Genomic DNA, 27,575 nt, shown 5'->3' with positions numbered 1-27,575 from the left:
TTATTTATTTATTTATTTATTTATTTATTTATTTATTTATTTATTTATTTATTTATTTAACCCTCTTACATTCCAGGCTTGGATATCTCCCCAGACTGAACACGGCATCGCATCTCTACCGCCTCAAGGACAGTGTCCTGGAGCGTTAGAGATTTGGTCGGGGTTACAACTGGGAAAGAAGACCAATACTTCGCCCAGGCGGTCTCACCTGCTAATACTGAACAGGGGTCGCGTGAGGGATGGGAATATTGGAAGGGATAGGGAAGGAATAGAAAAGAAATGTCCGTGTCCGTAAGTTAGGTGCCATCCCGGCATTTGCCCGTAGAAGAAGTAGGAAACCACGGAAAACCACTTCGAGGATGGCTGAGCTGGGACTCGAACCCCATCTACTCAATTAACCTCCCGACGCTGAATGGACTCAGTTCCAGTCCTCGTACCACATTTCAAATTTCGTGGCAGAACCGGGAATCAAACCCGGGCCTCCGGGGGTGGCAACTAGTCACACTAACCACTACACCAATAAGAAAATCACGAGTAAAATTTACATTTTGTAAAAAGTAACGATTACGAGTAAAAAATAAATTAATATACATTCTTTATAAGTAATTACGATTACTTTAATTCCGTTACTTCCCAACTCTGGTTATTTCGTCTTGTTAACCTGGAAGTCGTTTCTGAGTGAACTCCAGGGCCACGAGCAAGGACGACTGCGCCGCCACAATTAGACAGCCCCACAAGATAACGCAGAGAGACTCGTCAAATAATTCAAGGTTATCACTATAAAACACATAAGCGCCCTTATCTGACGTCGGTTAATCTAGCCCGAGAAAGTTTCATCAAATGAAGATAAAACTCAACAAGCAGACTTGTTTTCTTTCTTTCTTTCCTTCTTCTATAAAGGTGAAAGGTACTTAGATAATCTGTGCTCTCAGAATGAGTCAATCCTCTTTGTCGGCATCAGAGTCATCAAATGCCAGTATCCCACAGTCTTAATCTTTTCACTCCCAAGTCCCTTTCAGCCTTTAAGCGCCCTACACACATACGAACATGGCTCGCCGAACTTGGTTCCTGAAGCTGGTTCGCGAACTTCTGTTTCGCTACACACACGTTCACCTAGCAAGAACTCGGTCCGACACTTGTGTAAATGAGCGTTTTCAATGTTGCGGCTGATGTTATTGTGCTTGATGAGTTGGGTTGTTGTAGGAAGAAGAGGAAGAAAAGGAGCACGTGGTGTAAGGACTGGTTTCGAGAAAGAGACAAGTGGTCGCATATGAATCTTTCAAACATGCTCAAAGACACTAGTGAAAAATACTTACAGCATGTTCTGCGAATGTCAGATGTGGAATACATAAATCAGTTAAAAAGCAGAGCAGATTGGATTATGTGAGTTATTTTAATGTCCGGGGAAAAGTTGCCTGGCAGGACCGAATGTTATCCTCAATGTAAAACGAACAATATGAAACTTAATGTATTGCATTTTTACATCCTTGTTAGAATCAGTTGAATAAATACTATTTAAATGCAACAAATTATTATCTGCGATTCCAGTAGTTGACTTTCCTCGTACTGGCTGTCATCATCCGGCTCCCCTTCCTCAGTGACTGGAACATCAATGCTGGACTTCGAGTTTCGTATTTCCTCTTGGTCGGTGAGAAGTGAAGAAGACCGAAGTACTAAAATTTTAGTACATGGTCACTTTCTTGCGACGAACACATTTTACTTTTCCACTCTTTAACTTTCCTCACTTCCCTACGGAAACTTTGTTCAACGAATTAACTTCGCAGTTAAAAACGCTAAATCTGCCCTGGGCATGTTCTCTCGTGTCATTCTCAGTAGCTCCTGTAATGCCTCCTCCCGCGTATATCTGTCTCTATATTCACTTGACTTCATTTTACAAACACAAGTAAATCCTCAGAAAGACTACAAAATTTGTCAAGAAGCTAGGATGCATGAAGGCCGCAGTGTCTGCCATCCCGACTAACTCACTTATAAACCGCTTGCTGCCAATGTTTGCTCTAATATTATCAACAAACCCGGTATGTTCAGTGTCAGGTTTTACATGTAGGCTATTTCTCTTTTCTGCCTACTGTATGTGGTTTTTTCCAGACCCTTCAGTGCCATACTTCAACACCCCCTTACCAACACAAACTCTTGCCGTGGTAGCGAGTCTCACTCGGAAACCGGCAGATACTCCTTGTATCACATCCCACTCTTCCCTGCTATCTCTTTTTTTTCTTTAGAATTAATAGCATATCGGAGGCCATGTAGATTGAGTCGATGGTCACGCAGGGGGAGCGGGCTTCGGGAGGCCCCCCGAAAAAGAAAAAAGAGGTATGTACAGTTGACGGAAAGACCATGTTCGCACCCTTCACTATTACACACGCTTAAATATGGTTCTTCGCTGGCAACTCCATGAACCAAGTTTTCCACTTGGACAGAAATCCATGTTCGCCACGAACATGATTCGTGAGACAACACAACCAAGGGATCTTGGTTCGTGAATTTTGAAAAAGACCAAGTTCGCCGAACCATGTTCGTATGTGTATAGGCCGCTTAAAGATAGGCATGTCCCATGCCACCTTTTGGGGATGTTTCGACAATGGATGAAATAGGCTAGAAATACCTAGTATTTGCACAGCTACCGAACACAAATGGAACGACAATATGAGCAATAGTTTTCTCTTGGTTCTTATACCAGAACCTCATAATGGCGTGATAACTGTCTACAGCTTGTTTCATTGGAACTTATCTTCACTACACTCATAAGTCAGGCTCATCATCATTTCCTAAAATTTCTAAACTATAGACCAGAGGTACTCAGCTGGGCGCCCTTTGAAGCTAACCCAGCACGGCCGGCCTGGGCAGCTTACGTAACATGCACACGTCACAGTAAAGCGTGAGAGGGAACACACTTGGCAGGGAAGTAAAGCGGTGTCGTGATTACGCGGCTCTCCTCCACTACTCAGCGAACTGTTGATTCGGGTACAGTATTTAATAAAAATGCTATAATCGCAAGAAAAACATAATATTGAAAATTGTAATTCATTAGGTGCAGTACAAAAACATTTGAGGTTGTTGCAAAAAGCAAAGTCACCTCTGTACAGGCCATGAAGGCCCTTGAAGGAGTGGAAGGTAAAGGCTTCCACCATTCTTAACCTCGGCACGTGATGGGGCAGAGTGGTTAGCTCTACGCCCGGCCACCTTTGCCCCCAGAAACTAACCTGGTACTCATTTTTGGTGTAGGCTGAGTGAACCTCAGGGCCATATGCACCTCCGGAAGTGGAAATCTCGTTTCTTAAATTTTACGACTTCCTGACGGGGATTCGAGCCGAGGCGAAGCGAGCACGCCTTTACCGCCTCGGCCAGACAGTCCCTTTTGAGATTGTTGACCTAACTCTTTATTGTACCCGGTCAAAATATATAAAATACAATGAATATAAATAACTTATTTCTTACAACGCAAATTGAAAATGACGTGGATTTCTGCCCTCATCTTTCATAATTTTCTGCCCCCATTTCAAACTCGGGTATCGCCGCAGTGATCGAGAGGGACTGGGAGAACTTCGCCCAACCTTCACGGCACGTGACGTAACAACAACGTCACTGTGTCTGAACAGCATATGGCCTGCCTGCCCGCCGGCTTGCAGTGTTGTGTGCCCACAAGACGAAACGCCCTGCGCGAGCATCCCTGATCTAGACTAATCTTCCTTTCATGCTTTCCTTACACTTCTGCGCACCCATCTCAGAAGACAGCTGTAAAAGGAAAATACGGTAAGGTGATTTATGATTCGTTCGTCGTTTGAACAGATCATGTGATGAACTTGGGAGTGGAAAAGAGCGCGTTGCTTGAAATCCGAGTTAACTCGTGTTTGAGACAGTGGGAGATAAGGTCATGTAACTTATTTACAATGTAACCTATGGGGAAATTAAAAATATAGCTGCTATGACATGAATCGTCCCTCGCATGTATTCACTATTTCGTGTTTCTAGTGTATTGTGTGTTTATCGAAATGAGAGTGTTGAGACAAACACAAACACCCAATCTATGAATCACGTGATTAAAATGTACAACTCAGCCTGGAATCAAACCCCTGACTCTCTGAACCGAAGGCCTGGACGTTGTCCTTTCAGCCAAGAAACAGAACGTTAAATTACAATCTCAATAAAAATGATGGCCCTCAGAATAACCGAAGGTGGGATAACACACAAATACCAACAACCTGTAAAGGTACACATACTCAGTCATGAAACCTCGGGTACATAAGGCCAGTACCTAACATAGGAAGAAGGAGAAGAAGAAGAAGAAGATGATGATGAAGAAGAAGAAGAAGAAGAAGCCGAGCTGAGTGATTCAGACAGTTGAGGCGCTAGTCTTCTGATCTTCACTTGTAAAGTCCGATCCTGGCTCAGTCCGGTGGTATTTTACCCGCCATCGGTATCGTTGTTAGGTAGCCCCTAACAAAAACATTCCTTATTAAGAAAAGTTTTTTGGTTTAAGACTCAAACTTTTCAAACTCCAGGTATTCTCAAATGAGTTTATGAGTCACATGTTTTTTTTTTTCGTTACGCGATGATTCAAACCAAAAAACTTTTCTTAATAAGGAATGTTTTTGTTAGGGGCTACCTAACAACGATACCGATGGCGGGTTAAAGGTGCTCAAATACGCCAGCCTCGTGTACGTAAATTTACTGGCACGTAAAAGAACTTCTTCGAGACGAAATTCCGGCTCCTCGGAGTCTCAGAAAACCTCCAAAAGTAGTTAGTGGAACGCAAAACCATAAACATAATAATAAATAATAATAAATAATAATAATAATAATAATAATAATAATAATAATAATAATAATAATAATAATAAAGCAGCCAGTTCCTACGATCAAACAAAAAACAATAATAGAAGGCCCTAGGAAGCTAAACGTTTGTATGCAAGTAGCCCCTAAGCAGTAAAAACAAAAAATCCGCATGGTACTACAGTCTTGGTGATCATTGACCTACCATGTGACCCCAGTCCTGTAGATTACGAGGTGTCGCGTCGTCAGCTGGACAAATCCTCTCGGCCATCATTCTTGGCTTTCGAGACCGGGACAGCTAACACACCGTCAGACAGCTTCTCAACTAATTTCACGTAAGCTGAGTGGACCTCGGACCAGTCCTCACATTCCGGTAAAAATTCGTGACTTGGCCCGGAATTGAACCTTCGGTCTCCACATAAGAGGCAGACTGACTACCCTTATATCGACAAAAAAATTAAACCCTTATTCAGACCTGGACGTTGACAACAAATTGATTGCCTCCACCTAGGCCAGGGGCCACTGACCAGTTATACTGAGCCGCAGTTTACTTGCATTTGGGTGGTCACTTCCTTTCTCCACCTTTGTAGCAAGTTGCTACCCATCCACGTATTGATCACATCCAATGTTTCTTAATTTTGTAGATCTCAGAGACTCCAGTTTATCAACATGACTACGCCTAGTGTAAAATATTCCGAAATAATTTAATTGTTATTTTCGTCGGCAGTCCTGAGGATGGTTTTCCGTGCTTTCCCATTTTCACACCACGCAAATGCTGGGGCTGTACCTTAATTAAGGCCACGGCCGCTTCCTTCCCACTCCTAGCCCTTTCGTATACCATCGTCGCCGTAATACCTGTATGTGTCGGTGGGACGTAAAGCCACTAGCTATTTATTTCACAATAATCACCACCACCTAAAGTGAATAATATCAGTAGGGTGGTGATTTTTCTCAATAGTGAGCATATCCGTACAGCCATGAAGGACTTTGTAGGAATGGAAGGTAAAGGCTTCCACCATCCGTAACCTCGCCAAAAAATGTAATAGTAGTAGTAGACGAATGACAGAACAAATGTTCAGGTATGTTTTATGATTTTCTTCAACAGTGTCGTTGATTCACGAGCGTTACTTAGGTTAATTTTGTGCACTTTCTATGTATTGTTCTGACTTTGTATCAAAATGTGTCTTTTTTCTACTATGCTTTAGCCCAGGGCACGACAAATCTCGGGCGCCAGGTCGCCATGGCACCTAAAATTCTTTCTTTTCGTCCGACTCGTTGGCTGAATGGTCAGCGTACTGGCCTTCGGTTCAGAGGGTCCCGGGTTCGATTCCCGGCCGGGTCGGGGATTTTAACCTTCATTGGTTAATTCCAGTGGCCCGGGGGCTGGGTGTTTGTGCTGTCCCCAACATCCCTGAAACTCACACATCACACTTAACACTATCCTCCACCACAATAACACGCAGTTACCTACACATGGCAGATGCCGCCCACCCTCGTCGGAAGGTCTGCCTTACAAGGGCTGCACTCGGCTAGAAATAGCCACACGAAATTATTATTACCTTCTTTTCAAGCCGAGTATAATCTCCCCCTTCATATCCTCCTCAGTCCGTATGTAGCATATGCTCTACATGTGGTTTTGTCTACTTACAATAAAACAAAATAATTTTAGGAAAAAAGTAATAATGGTAGGAAAGTCAACTCTGAGTCCTGATGTAGCATATATGCTACAAGAATAAAACAACTTAGTGAAACACACTACAGTAATTTTCTATGGTGAAGTTTTTAAAATTATTTGAGCAAAATATAACGCACTGAATGCATCAACAGGCTCGGGACTGAAGAGGATATATTTAAAACCCGGTTTTTTGTTGCTTTTTTTGCTAGGGGCTTTTACGTCGCACCGACACAGGTGGGTCTTATGGCGACGATGGGATAGGAAAGGCCTAGGAGTTGGAAGGAAGCGGCCGTGGCCCTAATTAAGGTACAGCCCCAGCATTTGCCTGGTGTGAAAATGGGAAACCACGGAAAACCATCTTCAGGGCTGCCGATAGTGGGATTCGAACCTACTATCCCCCGGATGCAAGCTCACAGCCGTGCGCCTCTACGCGCACGGCCAACTCGCCCGGTAAAACCCGGTTTGCTGTCGCTGAACTGTTGCAAAGCTCATGTAATAAATACACAACCCCTTGGCAAAGAGACTGAGTTTGGCTGGAATCTTGATAAGTACAGGCGATATCTTGTTTTACATCAATACTTTACCATTTTAAATAATATTCAAGGCCGAATTATATAAGCAAGAGAAGAAAAATTAATGTTAAGTACGAACGTTTTGGTGTCGAGAAAATCTATCGTAAAGAAGGTATTACCGACATAGAAATAACTCAAGTATAGGCCTACTTCTCATGTAAAAGACACGAATAATATCCTGCGATGCTCCTTTTTAAGCTTTCAGTTATTAACCCTTTAATATATCAGGCTAATACATACAAAGGAATTGTGCAATTTGATATTGTTGACGAAATATTCACTTTGCTATTTACATTTTATAATTTAAAAATTTCTTAGGGGTCCGCCTCTGTGGTGTAGTGGTTAGCGTGATTAGCTGCCACCCCCGGAGGCCCGGGTTCGATTCCCGGCTCTGCCACGAAATTTGAAAAGTGGTACGAGGGCTGGAACGGGGTCCACTCAGTCTCGGGAGTTCAACTGAGTAGAGGTGGGTTCGATTCCCACCTCAGCCATCCTGGAAGTAGTTTTCCGTGGTTTCCCACTTCTCCTCCAGGCGAATGCCGGGATGGTACCTAACTTAAGGCCACGGCCGCTTCCTTCCCTCTTCCTTGCCTATCCCTTCCAATCTTCCCATCCCTCCACAAGGCCCCTGTTCAGCATAGCAGGTGAGGCCGCCTGGACGAGGTACTGGTCATACTCACCAGTTGTATCCTCCGACCAAGAGTCTGAAGCTCCAGGACACTGCCCTTGAGGCGGTAGAGGTGGGATCCCTCGCTAAGTCCGAGGGAAAAACCGAACCTGGAGGGTAAACAGATGATGATGATAATGATGAAAAATTTCTTAGAACAGAATCAAAATATAAGTAGGCAACAATTGGCTAGTTTCATAAATTTGTATACATAGTGGAATGCCTTATTTAGTTCAGTGTCCTGCTGTCTTTACATTTTGTGGCAAACTGTTGTAGTGTATAAAACTATAAAATGACAATGCCGGTTGCTATTACTGAAAAATCCATAGCCTGTTTTCAGTCATTCGACCAGGTCAAGGACGGAATGAAGAAATTCCCTATCCAGCGGCGAGGATAGGAATCATGCCGGCTACCGAAGTCTGTCAAACTCCTCTGGATATTGATATTACTACCAAGTTTTATTTTTCAGAAGGCTAGACGCCAATATGTTAACGATGTGAGTACTAGAAAACTTACCTGGCGGCTACTAAATTTAAAAACATTTGTCGTGGCCTCCTTTAATCTACATCAATTTAAATTAAATGTAAAATTTTATTATACTTCATGTATTTTTACTTTATTATTAGGTCCATGCAAATGTGATATTAAAAAAAAGGCAAAGTCATCTCTGTACAGGCCATGAAGGCCCTTGGATGGGTGGAATGTAAAGGCTTCCACTATCCGTAACCTCGGCACTTGATGGGGTAGAGTGGCCGCCTTTGCCCCCAGGAATTAACCTGGTACTCATTTTTTATGTAGGCTGAGTGAACCTCAGAGTCATGTGAACCTCCAGAGGTGGAAATCTCGTTTCTTAAATTCTACGACTTCCTGACGGGGATTTGAATCCACATCCTTCCGGGCGAACCGAGCACGCCTTTACCGAATGTGATATTAGCATATTAATACTATTAAGAGATATTGTCTAGGTCTATGTATCACAAATTTATTTTATTTTTGCTATTTTGCTTTACGTCGCACACTAATTTTCTATGGTGAGGTTTTTACAATTATTTGAGCAAAATATAACGCATTGAATGCATCAACAGGCTCGGGACTAAAGAGGATATATTTAAAACCCGGTTTGTTTGTTTGGTTTTTTTTTCTTTGCTAGGGGCTTTTACGTCGCACCGACACAGATAGGTCTTATGGCGACGATGGGGTAGGAGAGGCCTAGGAATGGGAAGGAAGCGGCCGTGACCTTAATTAAGGTACAGTCCCAGCATTTGCCTGGTGTGAAAATGGGAAACCACGGAAAACCATCTTCAGAGCTGCCGACAGCGGGATTCGAACCCACTATCTCCCGGATGCAAGCTCACAGCTGCGCGCACCTAACCGCACGACCAACTCGCCCGGTGTATCACAATTAACAAACATTCTGCTTTTTTCTTCTAAATGCTATAAAGCACTAAGGTACAAGTGCATAAAGCTGTAAAATGCTAAAAAGGAATTCACCGCCCCCAAAAGTTGAGAAAAATCAAAATACCTAAGCCTGTATATCAGAAAATTCAAATTCTGTGTTTTACTTCAAAAGCTATAAAGCACTAAGTTACAAGGACACAAACGCTACAAAATACAAAAAATCACCACCCCTAAACATAAGAGAAAATCAAAGCAAAGAAGTAGTCCCATACTTGCAGAATGCGGGATGCCGCGGAGAAGACGAAATCCGAAGAGCGGCAGTTAGTATCGGACACACACACTGTTACATTCACGAAAGCCACACTGGTTATGACTACCAGACCAGACACCACTGTCGCGATCAGCGACTTCTCCTCCTACTTCTTCTGCCTCGGTATGGTGGGAGTCAAATAGAGGGGAAGACCTTATCTCCAGCATTACGGGCGAGGTTACGCAACCCAGTCGGCAAATAACAGTATTCTTTACGAGATTTCAGGCGCTTAATTAATTTTCGACCTGCACAACTTTCGTAATGAAGCAACAACTCATTCATTCCCTTTGTGGTACAGTGGTATAGTGTCGGCCCCCGGATTCCAATATTGCTAATCCAAACCCGGCAGAAGAAGTCGAATATTTTAACGGCGGAGAAAAGCCCATTCGATATTCTACGTCGTACGGTGTCCGCATGTTGCAGATGTCTCGCGACGCATTTGGTGTTTACCCGACAAAATTAATTAAAACAACCAATTGATCATAATACAGAGGCCAGGTTTCTCTCCCATCTTGTACAATAAAACGGAACGTCGAAACTGGCACACAAGCAGTCTAAATGGCGTCAGATGAATATAAATGCATACAATTTTATTATTATTATTATTATTATTATTATTATTATTATTATTATTATTATTATTATTATTATTAATATTAGGGTATACAACTGGGCAGGGTGACCGGTACCTAGCCCAGGCGGCCTCACCTGCTATGCTGAACAGGGGCCTTGTGAGGGCATGCGAAGATTGGAAGGGATAGACAAGGGAGAGGGAAGGAAGCGGCCGTGGCCTTAAGTTACGTACCATCCCGGCATTTGCATGGAGGTGAAGTGGTAAACAACGGAAAACCACTTCTAGGATGAGTGAGTAGGGAATCGAGCCCTCCTCTCATCAATTGACCTCCAGAGGCTGAGCGGACCCCGTTCCAGCCCTCGTACCACTTTTCAAATTTCGTGGCAGAGCCGGGAATCGAACTCGGGCCTCTGGGGATGGCAGCTAATCGTGCTAACCACTACACCACAGAGGCGGACGTTATTATTATTATTATTATTATTATTATTATTATTATTATTATTATTATTATTATTATTATTATTATTTACGATGAGGCCTGCTAAGGACCATGTGTCAATTTCAATTCATCCTTCCTTGTTATTTCCTCTTCTGTTCTTTCCAGCACTCCTTCATCATTGCACTATGCTTTATTCTCCTCTCCTCAGACCACTTTGGACTGGATTGCCTTTTCATTCCTCCTTGGAATCCTTCCATTCTTAAAACTTTTTAAAAAAATTTGTCTTTTTATACTTCCCTCTCCTCTTATTTTATTTCTTTTCAAATTTTTCTTCACCTCTTGTATCCAGCTCGTTGTTGACTTTTTCTCCCAAGATATCTGAATATCTGCTTTGTCAATCTTTTATCATCTATTGTATAGATTTGTCCAAAAAATAGCGATCTCCTTTTTCTTATTGTTTCAGTTATATTTACTTATTACTTCTTATTTTCCATTGCACTGCTGTTTTCATTGGTCCTAAGAATTTGCACGTGATTCTTCTTTCTAGTAATTCCAGTTTATCTAAGTTATAGTTCAAAACTAGACATTCACTTGCGCAAAAGAAATTTTGGTTTTTCCACCGTATTGTTGTACCTTATTTTAATACGTTTAGATAAGCATTTCTTGTTTCTTGCTGTAAAAGTTCTTACTGATGCCATACATTCTTTCCATCTTGTGCAACCTTTCTTCTACAGCAGATTTTTCTAAACCATTTTCTTGAATTATTTCCAGAGGCGGTTCCAGGATTCCCTAAAGGGAGGGGATACCATACCAAAAAGCAAAAACGAGTAATTGGGATATTTTACTTCCATAGTGATGAAATTCCCCAAGTTTATTTCAAGGAAATAGTTACAGTGTTGTAAACGCTAGCTAAGGTAATTTATTCATATTTATTTCACGCGCAGCTTTAAGCTTGCATCCGGGAGATAGTGGGTTTGAATCCCACTGTCAGCAGCCCTGAAGATGGTTTTCCGTGGTTTCCCATTTTCACACCAGACCAATGCTGGGGCTGTACCTTAATTAAGGCCACAGCCGTTTCCTTCCAACTCCTAGCCCTCTCCTATCCCATCGTCGCCGTAGGAGCTATATGTGTCGGTGCGAGGTAAAGCCACTAGCTATTTATTTCACCACAAAATTCCATTAAATGATGTTTTAAATCAGGGACTTCCAATTTGTAAGGGCTCGAGGTCCATTTTGGAAACCTTAATCATGTTCGCGAGCCGGACTTGAATAGGCCAATTTTCATAAAATTCTGCAAACAGTACAGAATCACCATTATGAAACAATATGCATAGTTCAATTGAAATGAGGGTTTGATCATTTTAATTGCTTAAAACATTATTTTAAAATTGCACAAAAGAGTGAAATTTGAAGCCGGGCTGAATGGCTGAGACGGTCGAGACGCTGGCCTTCTGACCCCAGCTTGGCAGGTTCGAGTCTGGCTCAGTCCGGTGGTATTTGAAGGTGCTCAAATACGTCAGCCTCGTGTCGGTAGATTTACTGGCACGTAAAAGAACACCAGTGGGACAAAATTTCGAAACCTCAGCATCTCCGAAAGCCATCAAAAGTAGTCAGTGGGACTCTAAAATAATGAGATTACTACTTGGAATTTTGATTTTAAATGTTTTAAAATCAAATATAATCTGTTGAGAACAAGTGAATACTTGAAAAGAGGGACTAGTATTAAAGAGTAATTAGTTCTGACTTGGGTCTATAAGGTGTATAAAAATTAATAAGTTTTTGAACGAGCTAATATATAGGCTATGTTTGTGACTTTTCTTCACATTATTTCTTACAGTGCTCTTGCGGGCTGCAAAAATGGCTTCGCGGGCCACATGCGGCCTGCGGGCCGGAAACCCCTGTTTAACTTTAACTTTACTACGTAGTTATGTATTAGCAGTTTACATCAATCGACATTTGACCGTTTAGAAATATCCAGCCTTCGTGGTTTTGACTTAAGAGATCTTCAACATGTATTGCCCCTCCTTATGGAGGTTGGTTGGCTGAACGGTCAGCGTACTGGCCTTCGGTTCAGAGGGTCTGGGGTTCGATTCCCGGCCGGGTCGGGGATGTTAACCGTAATTGGTTAATTCCAATGGCACGGGGGCTGGGTGTATGTGTTGTCTTCATCATCATTTCATCCTCATCACGACGCGCAGGTCGCCTGCGGGTGTCAAATATAAAGACCTGCACCTAGCGAGCCGAACCCGTCCTGGGATATCCCGGCACTAAAAGCCATACGACATTTCATTTCATGAATGTTTGCTAATGCAAGGTCAATAAGCCGGTCCTCTCCCATTGTAGGTTTTTAGCTTAACGTAGGCTCGAAAAACGTCTGTTGTGATTGGCAGGGTGGCAAATATTTGTAGCAATAGTCTAATAGTGGTGGTGGTGATTACTGTTTTAAGAGGAAGTACAACTAGGCAACCATCTTCTATATAACACAAATCAGAGAGAAAGAATGAAAGGAATCAGGTACTTACGAACAATGAAGGTATCGGCCAAAGAAAGACAAGGGCCATGAAGGGCGCGAAAATGAAAGACTCCCTAGCCCTCGGAAACTTGATAGCGTCGGGGTCGGAAAAGAACAAGAGTTGACCATGAAAGGTCGGGTAGGATAGATGAAATTGAGGAGCTTGGCACAAGTAAGTGGAAGCAATGTCAGGACTCAGTTAACGATCCCGTGGTCGCCAACCCACTCTGCAAAGTTAAGAGTCCTTGAGGCCCCTTCTAGTCGCCTCTTACGACAGGCAGGGGATACCGTGAGTGTTATTCTACCGTCCCCACCCACAGGAAGTAATAGTCTAATATTGAAAAGAAGTCTTCATGGCATAGAGCTAATAATGCACATTTTTGGCCTTCTATTTCCTTCTGGATGAGACGTTGTCCAATTATCTCTCCATAGTGATATTTCTGCTCTTAATTCATAACTTGTTGCTGTGCAATCTGCTTCATACATCTCTGCTGATTTAATAATTTCATTTACTGAAAACTTAGAAAAATTACTGGGAATAACCGCTTCTAAAAGGGTCACTTTGTTAACATTATCACAAAGTCTTATTAAGGGGTCGACAATAGGCAAGAATAGCCTACTGCCTTTCTGAAGTATTCCTCAGGATCCTTGGTTGACACATTCGTTCTTTGATTTTGCTTGCCACAAATACGTGGGAGACGGATTTCTTCTCCCCTTGGAGCAGCCATGTTACTCGCTGCAATGAAAATGCCTTTGCACTTTTCATCGGTATTTTTTCTCATTATACTCAACCTTCCTATTATGGTTCCAATGTAAGACAATGCAGATGATAAATATTGTTTAGGATATTGTAAGAACATGCTTAGTTTCACAGTGTTGGCCAAAGAGTGAACAGCTATTTCTCTTCTTCTCAAAGCCGCACCTAAATCAACAGCTTTAACTGTCTTGATCTTCTTCCATTTGTTCAAGCAGCCTTACAACATTTAATATCAGTTCCTGAAATACAATCGTCCTACCAAATGAGTAGGAGAAAAAACATTGTACTTGATCTGTTCTGACTCACTGATATTAGGTTCACTAATATCACTCTTTTTTTTTTTTTTTTTTTTTTTTTTTGCTAGGGGCTTTACGTCGCACCGACACAGATAGATCTTATGGCGACGATGGGATAGGAAAGGCCTAGGAGTTGGAAGGAAGCGGCCGTGGCCTTAATTAAGGTACAGCCCCAGCATTTGCCTGGTGTGAAAATGGGAAACCACGGAAAAATATCACTCTTTAAAGAGGAGACATTCTTTTCGCAGAAGCAGAGACAAACGTTGTCACTGATGACATAATCCGCAACATACACATTCTTAATTCGCCTAATATCACAGCTTTTTGTGATGCAGAAGTTCAGTTGATGGCTGAAGCTGTGTGTGTAAAATGTCAGAGGATGCAAATTTAAAATCAGTGCTTGGGTTCCAATAAATTTACCTGACATATTTGATCCGACATCAAATCCCTGAACCCAAAAATTTTGGAAGTTCCATAAAACCTTAAAACATTTTAAATTTTAAATGTAAGTAAGTAAGTAAGTAGGGAATGGGGAGAAATTCCCCCTTAGCCCCTTCCTGGATTCGCCTCTGCTTATTTCTCCCAAGTATTTGAATTTCTTTAGTTTCTCAATTCCACCAAAATTTGTTATCACAAATGTTGAGGCGTTTTTTTATGTTTGCATTTCGCCCATAGTCCGCCTCTGTGGTGTAGTGGTTAGCGTGATTAGCTGCCACCCCCCCGGAGGTCCGGGTTCGATTCCCGGCTCTGCCACGAAATTTGAAAAGTGGTCCGAGGGCTGGAACGGGGTCCACTCAGCCTCGGGAGGTCAACTGAGTAGAGGTGGGTTCGATTCCCACCTCAGCCATCCTGGAAGTGGTTTTCCGTGGTTTCCCACTTCTCCTCCAGGCGAATGCCGGGATGGTACCTAACTTAAGGCCACGGCCGTTTCCTTCCCTCTTCCTTGCCTATCCCTTCCAATCTTCCCATCCCTCCACAAGGCCCCTGTTCAGCATAGCAGGTGAGGCCGCCTGGGCGAGGTACTGGTCATTCTCCCCAGTTGTATCCCCCGACCAAGAGTCTGAAGCTCCGGGACACTGCCCTTGAGGCGGTAGAGGTGGGATCCCTCGCTGAGTCTGAGGGAAAAGCCGAACCTGGAGGGTAAACAGATGATGATGATGATGATGATTTCGCCCATAAATTTTACTTTAGAAATTGTATCTGTTTTTGCCGTATTAGGTTTACTGATTTAATTTCGCTCCACGTTCCCGTATTATTATTATTATTATTATTATTATTATTATTATTATTATTATTATTATTATTATTATTATTATTTCTTAATTTGCTTACATTCCAGGGTCGGTTTTTCCCTCGGACTGAGCGAAGGATCCCACCTCTACCGCCTCAAGGGCAGTGTCTTGGAGCTTCAGACATTGGGTCGTGGGATACAACTGGGGAGGATGACCAGTACCTCGCCCAGGCGGCCTCACTTGCTATGCTGAACAGGGCCCTTGCGGGGGACGGGTTTGGAAGGGATAGACAAGGAAGAGGGAAGGAAGCGGCCATGGCATTAAGTTAGGTACCATCCCGGCATTTGCCTGGAGGAGAAATGGGAAACCACGGAAAACCACTTCCAGGATGGCTGAGGTGGGAATCGAACCCACCTCTACTCAGTTGACCTCCCGAGGCTGAGTGGACCCCGTTCCAGCCCTCGTACCACTTTTAAAATTTCGTGGCAGAGCCGGGAATCGAACCCGGGCCTCCGGGGGTGGCAACTAATCACACTAACCACTACACCACAGAGGCGGACATTATTATTATTATTATTATTATTATTATTATTATTATTATTATTATTATTATTATTATTATTTATTATTATTATTATTATTATTATTATTATTATTTTCGTTCGGTACTGGCCATCTAATGACCACGTTAAACAACTACGTTAGATTTCTTCTTCCTCCAGCACTCCTTCAACCTTTCACTTGCTTAGTATTTTACTTTCCCCATTCTAGACGTTTCAATCCGTAGACTCCAGCAAACCCTTCCACATTTTGAGTTGTCTGAATCTTAGTCTGTTCTGTACATCTGCCTCTCAAATATTGGGTTCTTTCATATTTTCACGTATATCCTAGGACCTAGATAGTATCGAGGTGCATTCTGTCTTTGGGTTATGTTGTTGTTGTTGTTGTTGACGGGATTAAATAGTCTTTTGATTAGCCTATTGTCATTCATCCCTACTAAGTATCCGTGAAACAAACTGCATGATCAGTGGTAGATTGTCGGCCTCCGGATCCCAAGGTAGCGGGTTCAAACCCGGCAGAGTTAGTCGGATTTCTGAAGGGCGGAAAAAAGTCCATTCGACACTCCATGTCGTACGATGTCTGCATGTAAAAGATCTCTGGTGACATATTTGGTGTTCACCCGAAAAAATTCATTACATCTCAGCCATAGACGCCCAAGAGAGTTTCTGTTTACTCGGTCTGCCATCTAGTGGGCCTAGAGTAAATCGGAATGTCGAAATTGACGAGCAGACAGCCAGGTGGCGTCAAATTGAAATGTCTGCACATGGTAGCTGAGCCCATACAATCATTATTATTATTATTTATCCGTAAAACACCAGTCTCCTTTTCTTCATTGTGTCCATTATTCTCTCAGCCTGTCTGCATAGTTTTTCATTTTCTTAATTTATATACGTGCACCTAAGTTTTTCTTATCGCTTTTCTTTCTTTCTGATATCTTCAAGTTCGGATCTCCTATTTATCGTCAAGCATTCTTCCGCGTATAGGTACTATGGACCACGTTATTTCAACCGTCTCCTTCTATGAACTTGGATATTTGCCATGTATTCCCGCATTCATTCTCGGTGTTGTTACTTTCCCTCTCGTGTTCGTGCGTTTTCTGTTTTTAGCTTCGGCTTTTTTTGGAGACCTTGGCATGCTTGAAGGTTTTTCTTGAGTGGGACACGCTCCAGAATTTCATTACATGTGATTCCCAGTTCTTGGAGACATCTTTCTACCTCAGTGAACTAGGTGCCTTTAATTGTCTTCTCCTGAAAATAGGCAATTATCTGATTGCTCACTCCTTTTGGTCTGATCACATCACGTGTCTATGAAAAATAATCCTTATTTTCCGGATGGTGTCCATTATCTAACCCAGCCTATTATTGTTATTATTATTATTATTATTATTATTATTATTATTATTATTTATCGTTAGGACCACTAATGACCGCAAGATCTCAACTGTTTATCTTCCTGAGGGCCCACCAGATTTTCATCCTTTCGGAGTGTTCTTTCTTCCATGCATCACAATGGACATGCTTCAGTCGAGTTGGGATTTCTTCTGGGTGAAACTGACTTTAGTTTGAGTTTGAGTGGTGCTCGGAGTTGAATGTCTGTTTCTGATATTCCAACTTTAAAATATCTTTATGGATCTCCACCAACCAAGGTGGAATCGTTTTGATACTTCCGAAGTAAGATAACAAACGTTTACAGATTCTTTCAGCGGGCAATCTGAAGAAGTGAGTGTAAAATATTATCCTCCTTTGCCGGATTACGCTTAATATCTTTTCAATGTGGGTGTATATTTTCAAGTTTCTCCGAAGTCCGTAAACACCATCTTTGAGACTGGGACCAAGAATTTTTTGGACAATATTTTCCTTACTTGCCAGTTTTTCAAACGGGCTACGCGTTCGAAGTGTTAAGCATTCTGCTGCATATAGCCTAATGTTTCAGGTCTAATTACAGTTTGATAAAGTCGAATTTCTGCATTTCGAGAGATGGACTTTTTGTTATATGTGTTTTGAGTGAGTCGAAAGGCTGTTTCAAACCCATTCACTAAGGTACTCGAATCTTTCCACTTTCAAGATTCTACCTTGGGCAGGGGTAGTCAGAAGATGTGGTGGAGCATGTATGATGTTAGAAATGAAGTGAATTTTGGTATAGGAGATTTTGGAGCCAATCTTAACTGCGTATTCATGCAGGTAATTGACTTGTTGAGTCGTTAGTTCAGGAGAGGAAGTAGGGAGAGCGAGGTCATCTGCTAAAGCAATTTATTATTATTATTATTATTATTATTATTATTAGTATTATTATTATTATTATTTGCAAGTTGCTTTACGTCACACCGACACAGATAGGTCTTATGGCGACGATGGGACAGGAAAGGGCTAGGAGTGGGAAGAAAGCGGCCGTGGCTTTAATTAAGATACAGCCCCAGCATTTGGCTTGTGTGAAAATGGGAAACCACGGAAAACCATATTCAGGGCTGCCGACAGTGGGGTTCGAACCGACTATCTCTCGGATACTGGCCGCATTTAAGCGACTGCAGCTATAGAGCTATGTGTTATTATTATTATTATTATTATTATTATTATTATTATTATTATTATTATTATTATTATTATTATTAACAATTACTAAAACCTACTATCTTAAAGATGTTCTATAGAACTCTACACATTTGACCTGTGGAATTAGCATCTTTCCAACTGAGGAGATTATAAATTTAGTTTGGAAAACAAATTCAATATCGGCGTGTTTCAAGTGGTTTCTGCTCTGTTGTGCCGAAGTGCAGCTGTGTTAAAACTGAAATGCGGTCAGGAGTTGATAAAGTTTATTTTGATTCTAGCAGTGACGTGAAGTTACAAAATACCCTTCCTTCAGGAAGATTTATAGGCGAGAGCCGTTAGTTTGATACGACAGGTGAAGAAGTAGTCGAATTAATTTTCTAAAACGAATGTAACTCGTTGTAGCTTTTCTTTTCATGTACTGGTGGTCCTGTAATTACATCGGTCACGATTCCTGCATTTAGAGCTATATACGTTACATACCGCCAGCTTCTCTCTTACTCATTTTAAGCATTACCCCCTCATGAGAGGCAGCAATAATGATAGGGCAGTGCTAATGGGCGATTTCAGTGCGAGAATAATGGAAATAGAACAGAGAGATATAATATGGTGGTGAGTAAATATGGGGATGATGTGGAAGCTAATAGGACTGGGAAGATTACTGGACTTCTGTGCTAGTATGAGATTAGCAGTTACGAATACATTCTTCAAGTAGCCTATAAGGCTATTAAGCGTTATACATGGGAGGGTGGGGGAACCAGATTAATAACAGACTATATTATAACCGATTCCGAATTCAGTCAAGCTGTTATGAATATGCCGTTAGGGACGCGCAGCTGTGAGCTTGCAATTGTGAGATAGTGGGTTCGAACTGCATTGTCAGCAGTCGTGAAGATGGTTTTCCGTGGTTTCCCATTTTGCACACCATGCAAATGCTGGGGATGTACCTTAATTAAGGACAAGGCACCTTCCTTCCACTCCTAGCCCTTTCCTATCCCACCGTTGCCATAAAACCTACCTATGTCGGTTCATCGTAAAGTCAAATGAAAGAAGAGGAAGAAGAAGAAGAAGAAGGAATAAGCGGGTAATGCCAAGGAACAACTGGATATAAAGATGGGGAAAAGCGAAGGTGGAATGATGAAGTCAGGGCAGCCTGTAAACATAAAAGGAAGGCGTATCAGAAATGGCTCCAAAGACAGATCAGATGCAGATAGGGAATTGCAAGTAGATGACAGAAAGAGAGAGACAGAGCATTGTGGAATCCAAGAAGGCATGGGAAGACTTCGGTAATAACCTGGAAAGTTTTGATCAAGCGATCTGGAAACATTTCTGGACAGTAATGAAGATTGTTAGAAAGGAGGGGGAAAACGAAATGAATAGTGTTTTGGTAAATCATGTGAACTCATAGTAGATCCCAGAGAATCACTGGACAGAGGGAAGGAATGTTTTGAAAATATTCTCAACGTGTTAGGAAGGCTTTGTATTGACGTCGCGAGCAACCTACTTCATGGAGAAGAGAACAATCTACCCCGTAGCCCTATTTCCTAATGAGATGAGGTGAGATGACATTGTATGGCATGTATACTGCGGTCGGGATACCCTTCTAGCCAACCTCAGATGGGGGGCTAATGAAGATGAAGATGGTAAATGAAACTGGAAATGGAGGTCGAAGGAATCGGCTGTAGCCTGTGATTGGAAACAGCCGACGGTGGGGTTCGAACCCATTCCCCTCTCGAACCCAGAAATTGGCTCCATAGCCGTAGCGCTTTAACACCCGCGGCCACTCCGCTCGGTAGGGATAAGAAAAATGATGACAATGAAGATACGCTCGAGTAAGTGGAAAGTATGAAAAATAAACTACATTCTCATAAAGAGGCTGGAATATGTGAAATTAGATCTGAAATAGTCAAATATAGTGTAGTGTTATAAAAATAACTCCGCTAATAGCCGGTCCCAAGCCCGTGTCGAGAAAGGAGGAGGGTTCTCGATGCACCTGAGGGTGCCATAGAATAGGCTAACGCACTACCTCAGGAGGTAACTGGGAATTACAACGAAGCAGTGAACTACCCAGGTGGCAGGTCTGGAGGCCATGTGGTAGCAGCACTTCCACAAGACTTAGGAAACAGCAGGCCAGTTTCCTGCTATTCCGAAACTCCACTGCCAAAAGCAAGCAAAAAGAGACAACCGGACTGCTAAAGAAGACGACGAACTGGCGAGGATTACGGACCATGGATATAGGAATTTGGAATGTAAGAGGTATAAATGGGAAGGATATAGAACTTGTGAAGGAGACACAGAAGTGCCCAGTGCATTATCTAGCTGTGGCAGAAACAAAAAGGAAAGAACAAGGTTGTGATCAATTAGAGCAGGGGTTTTCAACGTATGGCCCGCGAAGGCATTTTATGTGGCCCTCTGACCGAGTTATTATAATATGCTTAAGTTTGTTTACCGTATATACTAAAAACCTAGTTAATAATAACTTGGCAGTCATTTACGGAAAAAGGAGATAAAAATATGAGAAACATCTCTGAATTATACGTAGTTTCCTTCTTGATGTGATGTTTCATTTACTGGGCTGAAGAGAAGCATAATTATTCCCACCTTAAAATCAGGTAACGATTATACTTCCGCCATTCGCTTCTTGGATTTATTGTTGCAGACTTCCCCGGAGAGTGAAAGACCTGCAGGTATGTTCTCACATTGTTTTGTATTGTGTGTCTGTTTGTGTTGTTAAATAGTCGTGTGAGGTTGGTTGGTTAATTGGTTGATGATTGAAGAAGGATTGGGGAGAAAGAAGAATGTGGCCCGCGGTACGTTTAGGGATCTGCCATTCGGCCCACCCACAAATTACTATCTGCGTCTGACGAGAATTCGCAGCACCTTGTAGGTACGGCACGATACTGTACTCTTAGCTAAAAACATCACCCGTGATAGACCAATGCGAGCTCTCTGAATCAATACATATTAATTATCAAATTGTTCATTATGCATTACTTATTATACAGGGTCTTTCATAAAGAATGAACCGATTTCATCAAGCTATACTTTCCCAACAGTCAGTAGTACAAGATTAAACCTAAGACACATGTATTTGACTGATGTTCAAGTTTAATCCTACAAGTGTTCAATATGACCACCACGAGCAGCACGGACCACATCAAGGCGATAGGACAATTCCTCCCAAACGCGTTGCAGCAAATCACAATCTACTGACTTGATCGCACATGTTATCCGCTCTTGAAGATCATCCAGTGTAGTGGATAGTAGCGAAACATAAATTTTGTCCTTGACGTATCCCCACAGGAAGAAGTCGCAAGGAGTGAGGTCTGGGGATCTGGGAGGCCATGCGAGTAGAGCACTATCCGTAGCAGTGTGTCGACCAATCCACCGTTGAGGAGTCGGGGGCGGGTGCGGGGAGGGGAGAGGAGGAAGACGCGGAGCACTCTACTGACTACTAATAGAAATCTGAGGCCACGCCCTTGATGCGACTCGTTCCGCTGCGTAGCTTGAGTACAGCGCAATAAGCCTTCGAAATCAGTTCATTTTTTATGAAAGACCCTGTATATTAAATGTGTAACTAATGCACAATTTCCCTTCCACTTTGAAAAATAATAACAGCACCTCAAATCGTAAGAGTCACCGCGGACGGAACAGATATTTATTGTCAGAACTTGGGACTTGAGACAGGCGCATGAGCAAGAGTCATGCTTACCCCTTGCATCGCTTACCCCGCATCCACGAAACTTCTCGTCAGACGATCATAGTAAGATGAACACCCCTGAGTTAGACGACGGATTTCTCTTCTTCTATAGTGGTGTACCTAGACACGAAAGTGCCGGAGCGGGAGTAGGCTTGTTGATTGACAAGAACAAAACTCAAAATGTTAAGGACTGGAAGTTTATAAACGAGAGAGTCATGACAACACAATTGAAAGTCCCCATAGAAGGAGCTCAATTATGATGGTTTGGACATGTGATAATGATGTCGGAAACACGACTGCCACGCAGAGAATGGGGAGCCCGGAGTGAAGGAGCTAGAGGAAGAGGACGACCCCGTACTAAGTGGAAAGATAACGTCAAGACCAACCTAGAAACCAGAAGTATCCAGTACAGGGAAGCTCAACAGATGACACAAGACAAGAAAGCCTGGCAGTCTCTCTGCCAAATCTCGACGCCACAAGGTGCAAAAGGAGCTACTAAGTAAGTGTTATTAAGATTAGCGTGGAATGGATTGGTTGAAAGTAATAACTGTACTTGTCTATATGCAACTACTGTTAAGGTATTTCATTGAACAATGATACTTGGAAGTTTGATAAACATGTAATAATCGTGAATTAAGTATTATTTGTAAGGTAAAAGTGCATAAAAACCTAAAAGATAGGAAATTACACTTTGCATACCTATACATAACGTAGAGGTTTTCGATACACCTAATAACAACGAAGAAATTTGACATTTACTATGTTGACCATCTTAACTCTTTCGCTGCAGAATTCTCTTGCCACACAATATCCCTTGGCTGCGAAATTAAATTTGAAAGTTGGTTTTGTTGAATAATACTTTTCACAATGCGTAATATGTGAAAGAGAAATTATAAAAGTCATTCCTTGCACTGGCTAAGCATTCGGCAGTCACTGGTGGTATGATATCCTTATGGTATTTTGAAAGTTTTGAAACTTTGAAAAATCTCTATTCAGAAGCAATAATTTTACAAAATTACAATTGAATGATATAAAATTCATTCCTTACACTGGAAAACCTTTTTTCACTCACTGATATTTTGAAAAATTTTAAAATTTTACAAAGTTTGGAAACATAAATTTTGCAAAATTGAATTGCACAATACGTAAGAGAGGACTTATAAATTTCATTCCTTGCACTGACAAACCATTCTATAGTCACTGGTGGTATGATATTCGCATTATATTTTGAAAAATTTGAAATTGTGAAAGACCTCCGCTTTAGGAAGAATTATTTTACAATATTACATTGAATAATACCTTACAGAGAAACAAAATTCATTCCTTGCACTGACAAACCTTTTCATAGTCCCTGGTGATAAGTTATTTTTCAAAAAAATGAAATTTTGAAAAATCGAAATAAATATTTTGCAAAATTGCATTGCATAATACGTTAAAACGAACTTACAAATGCCATCCCTTGCACTGGCAAACCATTCTGTAGGCCCTGGTGGTATTGATGTTTCTATATAAGTTGGAAAATGTTGAAATTTCGAAAAACTTTTTAGAAACATCAATTTTACAAAATTTTATTGCATAATACATTACAGAAACTTAAAAAGGTCACTCCTTGAACTGGCAAACCATTCCGCAGTCGCTGATTGTTGATATTCCTAAGATACTTTCAAAAAAAAAAATAGAAAAAATATGTTTACACAATTACAAGTTCAGATAGTTCCAAATACTATCAAGAGATGTCAGAAGGCTACTAGAAGCAATGTACCTCAGAAATGCGACACGCGCAGCGAGTAGAAGTATGAACTCGCAATAATGTGACAACAACAGCAAAATAGTTAATCTTTCTATGTGTCTCTATACTAATCAAATATATTCAGTCTAGACCACTCTCCGGATCTCTCTCAACTTAAATACCGAGCTCCAGAAATTTTGTCAAGACATTTTTCCGTGATGTTGACACAGACAATGAATTCAACACACCTTCGACTTTTGTGTACCCAGTCCGAGATGTAAAGCAAGTATGAGGTAAAATCTGAAGTGTACAAACAAAACTGTAATAAAAATAAATAAATAATAATAATTGTTACGGAGTTATCCGTGGTAGTTAGAGGTGAAAGAAGGTGCTGGGATGAATAGGTCTCAATCTACGAAATTAAAGTTAATTTAAAATTTAACAAGGTTATATTTTCTTTTCAAGATCAAGAAATAACAAATATAACAGGTACTCAGTAGCCTAGCAACAAATCGAGAATGTACAATTACAGTTATTACAGGATTTGGGCTCCGAGGGCCAGACACACAATTCTTGAGCAATAAGCCCAACTTCACTTATATACAAGATTCCACCAAGGGACAGAAAACCCCAATCATGCCCAGGAGCACTTGCTCCCCATTACACGGTAAAGCCTCCTCGAGGCATACAGAAACCAAATTTTAAGAAAGAGCAACTCGCTCTCACAGTTCAAGCCCATCAAAGGCCACACCAAACTCCACATTCAAGCTGTCCTCCAAGTACAATAACACAGGGGTAAAAAAATACCCAACCTACCGAGGCCTATTAAGTAAAGAAACAGGTAAATGACATGGCCCCAAAATACCAATTTGAGTGGAGGCGTACTTGCACTCCTAATACACTTTATTAAAACCTAATTTGGCCCTAGGCCGCTTATGCAAGGGCTAATCCTATTCTACGGAGGTGACACGATAGAAAACTTTATGACATTACGGGTAGAAGGGAAACTGTTATGAAAACGTAGTCACCTCAAAACAAAATGAATGGGAGCTCGAGAGGGTTAGGCACTCTCTATCCCAATTTGTAGTTTAAAGAGACAAAATTTATACCAAGAGTCTTTTACATTTTAGAGGAATGTTACATGGTAAAAGATATCGAACCTGCCCCGAGAGTTAAACTGCTGAGCTAGCAAGAAAAGAAGTTATTAAAAGGCCATTACCTTATTGAAGAACTGCTGCCCGACGAAAGAGGCGCTTCCCGCCCCCTGCTACATAATTTACACTATGACAGATGTTACTGAAGTGGCGCCGAGACCCGAAAATCAGCAGTTTATATACCCTCGCGGAACATTCGAGACCTTTCATGAATGATAACACCCGCCCACAAGCATTTTATTGGACGGCCAAAAGATTACAAGTCAAAACTGAAGAAGACATCTAGGATTGGTGGAAAATTAATTACAAAAATTAATCATTGGTCGAATTCAAAACTGGCGGAAAGAGAAGGATTATACTGCCAACCCAAACAAATGACTGAAATAAATTTAACAAAGAACAAACTTATGAACACAAAATTTCTCAAAAAAAAAAAAACCAAACAGTTCTTTCACTTCGCACTAGGGTGCACAATTGTAGTCCTTCAGTAGTGCCATCTAGAAGAGAATGTTCACACTTCTTGCTACAGGGAAAACAAAAATACATCGAAAACGACACAGTTCAGAATACTTCAAAATTTACAAGTAGGGACATCTTCTGAGAAACTTGAGACTTAACACGGTAGTTAAAGTTCAGGCTTCCTCCAGTAGAGGAGTTTCAACTGGCGCAATGTTTGAATAAGCGGAGCGGAGGTGTACCGCCCGGTACAATAATAATAATAATAATAATAATAATAATAATAATAATAATAATAATAATAATAATAATAATAATAAACTAAGATATTACAATACAGTCATTAAACCGGAATGTCTCTATGGATCAGAGACACTAATTTTGAACAGGAAAGCAGACATTGAAAACATTGAGAAAAGGAAAGCAAACTCATAACAAAAATTCTAGACCTAATACCAACGGACAACACCAACTTAGAGGCAGACAGGAAAAAGATCAATACACAAATATTCACAGCGACATTAGAAAACACAGGCTAAGATTCTATGGACATATTAAAAGAATGCATCCAAACAGACTTACCAAACAGGTAATTCTATGAAAACAGGAGTAAAGCAAAAAAGGACACAATGAAATGGATTGGTGATATTAAAACCGATTTGAAACAGGCAGGAATTACACCAGAAGATGTCCGAAAAAGGGTAATCTTCAGATCCAAAATTCACAAATATCAAGTTGACAAAGAGGAAAGACCAAAGAAGAAGACTGGAACAACCTGGTTTTGAAGACAGAAAGGAAGCCCACAGTAAAAGAATGTAAGAAATATGGACACATAGGAAGTCAAATGCACGCTTCTAAGTAAGATACTTTGCGTAGTCTTAATGGGCTTATTCGCATATATAAATAAAGTGTTTTACGTCCAACTAAGTTATCTTATGGTCTTCGGAGGTGCCGATGTGCCGAAATTTTGTCTCGCAGGAGTTCCTTTATGTGCCAGTAAATCTACCGATCAGGGGCTGACGTATTTAAGCACCTTTAAATTCCACCAAACTGAGCCAGGATCGAACCTGCTACCTTTAGCTCAGAAAGCCAGCGCCTAAACGGTCTGAGCCACTCAGCCCGAGAAATTGTAATTTTATTTACACAGAGATCTCTACGGCCTTGACAATATTCCGACACGTTACTCTACGCATTGTAAAGGTACAAAAGAACGCAAAACAAAACTCATAGCCAAAGACATAGTTTTATTATAAAATTTGTTCCCTGTAGAATACAGGGTGAATTTTCAGGGCTTATGTGGTAACATAAAGAATCTAGCTTTTATATTTTACGGCCTACTGATGCTACTGGTTACTTTTTAACCCAAGAAAAATTTCGGCGAACTCTTTTCTTAATTCCTAACTTCTAGCTCGTCTGATTTTATTCGTCTGCATTCCATTGCGTTGGTCTTCTATTGTTTCTTTTTTTTCATCCTGTAGGCCTATTCAATGTCACTCATTCAGGGAATCAAGTAAAACAACATCGGTATATTGTTGGGTTTAAACATCACTTCATCTCTGAAATGTTCTTTTTTTCTTCTTCTCCCGGTTTCCTTTCCCACTTGTTCTGTACTCTGACTAAGTTGAAAAGCAAGGCTGATCCCAGTGGTGCATCTTAGTGCTTTTGCTCCCAAGTATGCGAGTTCGATTCCGGTGAAGTCTGTGGCACTTGGAAGTGCGCCAGATATTTGGTTTACGTTAAAGAACTTCTTCGAGACAAAATTCTGATAGTCCGGGGTCACCTGAGATCTATTGCAAACGAAGGGACATTAACCACCAAGTAAAATAATAATAATAAGTAGAGGAATAAAGAGCAAGTGGCTGCACGGTTTGGGTCACGTAGCTATTAGCTTGCAATTGGAAAATATGGTATCGAACACCACTGTCGGCAGCCCTGAAGATGGTTTTCCGTGGTTTCCCATTTACATACCAAGCGAATGCTGGGGCCATTCCTTAATTAAGGCCGCGGCCGCTTCCTTCCCACTCCTAGGCCTTTCCTATTCCATCGTCGCCGTAAGACCTATCTGTGTCGGTGTGACGTAAAGAAAAAAAAGCAAGACATTCTGAAACGTATAAGACCTTGTTATACGACCTGACGAGCTCAGTTATTTGTTGTTGCTTATTCAGATTATCTATCAATTTTAAAATCAGAAAGGAAACAAAAGTAA

At 41.3% G+C, this 27,575-nt stretch overlaps 1 protein-coding gene across 3 annotated transcripts in view; it reads right to left on the bottom strand.

The window, feature by feature from the left end:
- Positions 1–27,575, bottom strand: part of LOC136857599 (sialin) — a 380,389-nt gene that overhangs the window by 342,694 nt on the left and 10,120 nt on the right. Inside the window, exons 1-2 of one of the 3 annotated variants that reach the window (XM_068225248.1) lie at positions 9,376–9,467; positions 7,719–7,815 (exon numbers count right to left, since the gene is read on the bottom strand). The exons of 1 other annotated variant lie outside the window; for it this stretch is intronic. The gene's annotated coding sequence lies outside the window, so the exon portion shown is untranslated. Of the gene's footprint in view, positions 1–7,718; positions 7,816–9,375; positions 9,484–27,575 lie in introns of those variants that run through there. One more of the 3 variants, XM_067136380.2, reaches the window with a different exon arrangement.

The sequence above is a fragment of the Anabrus simplex genome, chromosome 1 (genome assembly GCF_040414725.1).
Source record: "Anabrus simplex isolate iqAnaSimp1 chromosome 1, ASM4041472v1, whole genome shotgun sequence".
Taxonomy (NCBI): domain Eukaryota; kingdom Metazoa; phylum Arthropoda; class Insecta; order Orthoptera; family Tettigoniidae; genus Anabrus; species Anabrus simplex.
Note: the sequence above shows the minus strand (reverse complement) of the source record. Positions and strands in the feature narration are given on the sequence as shown.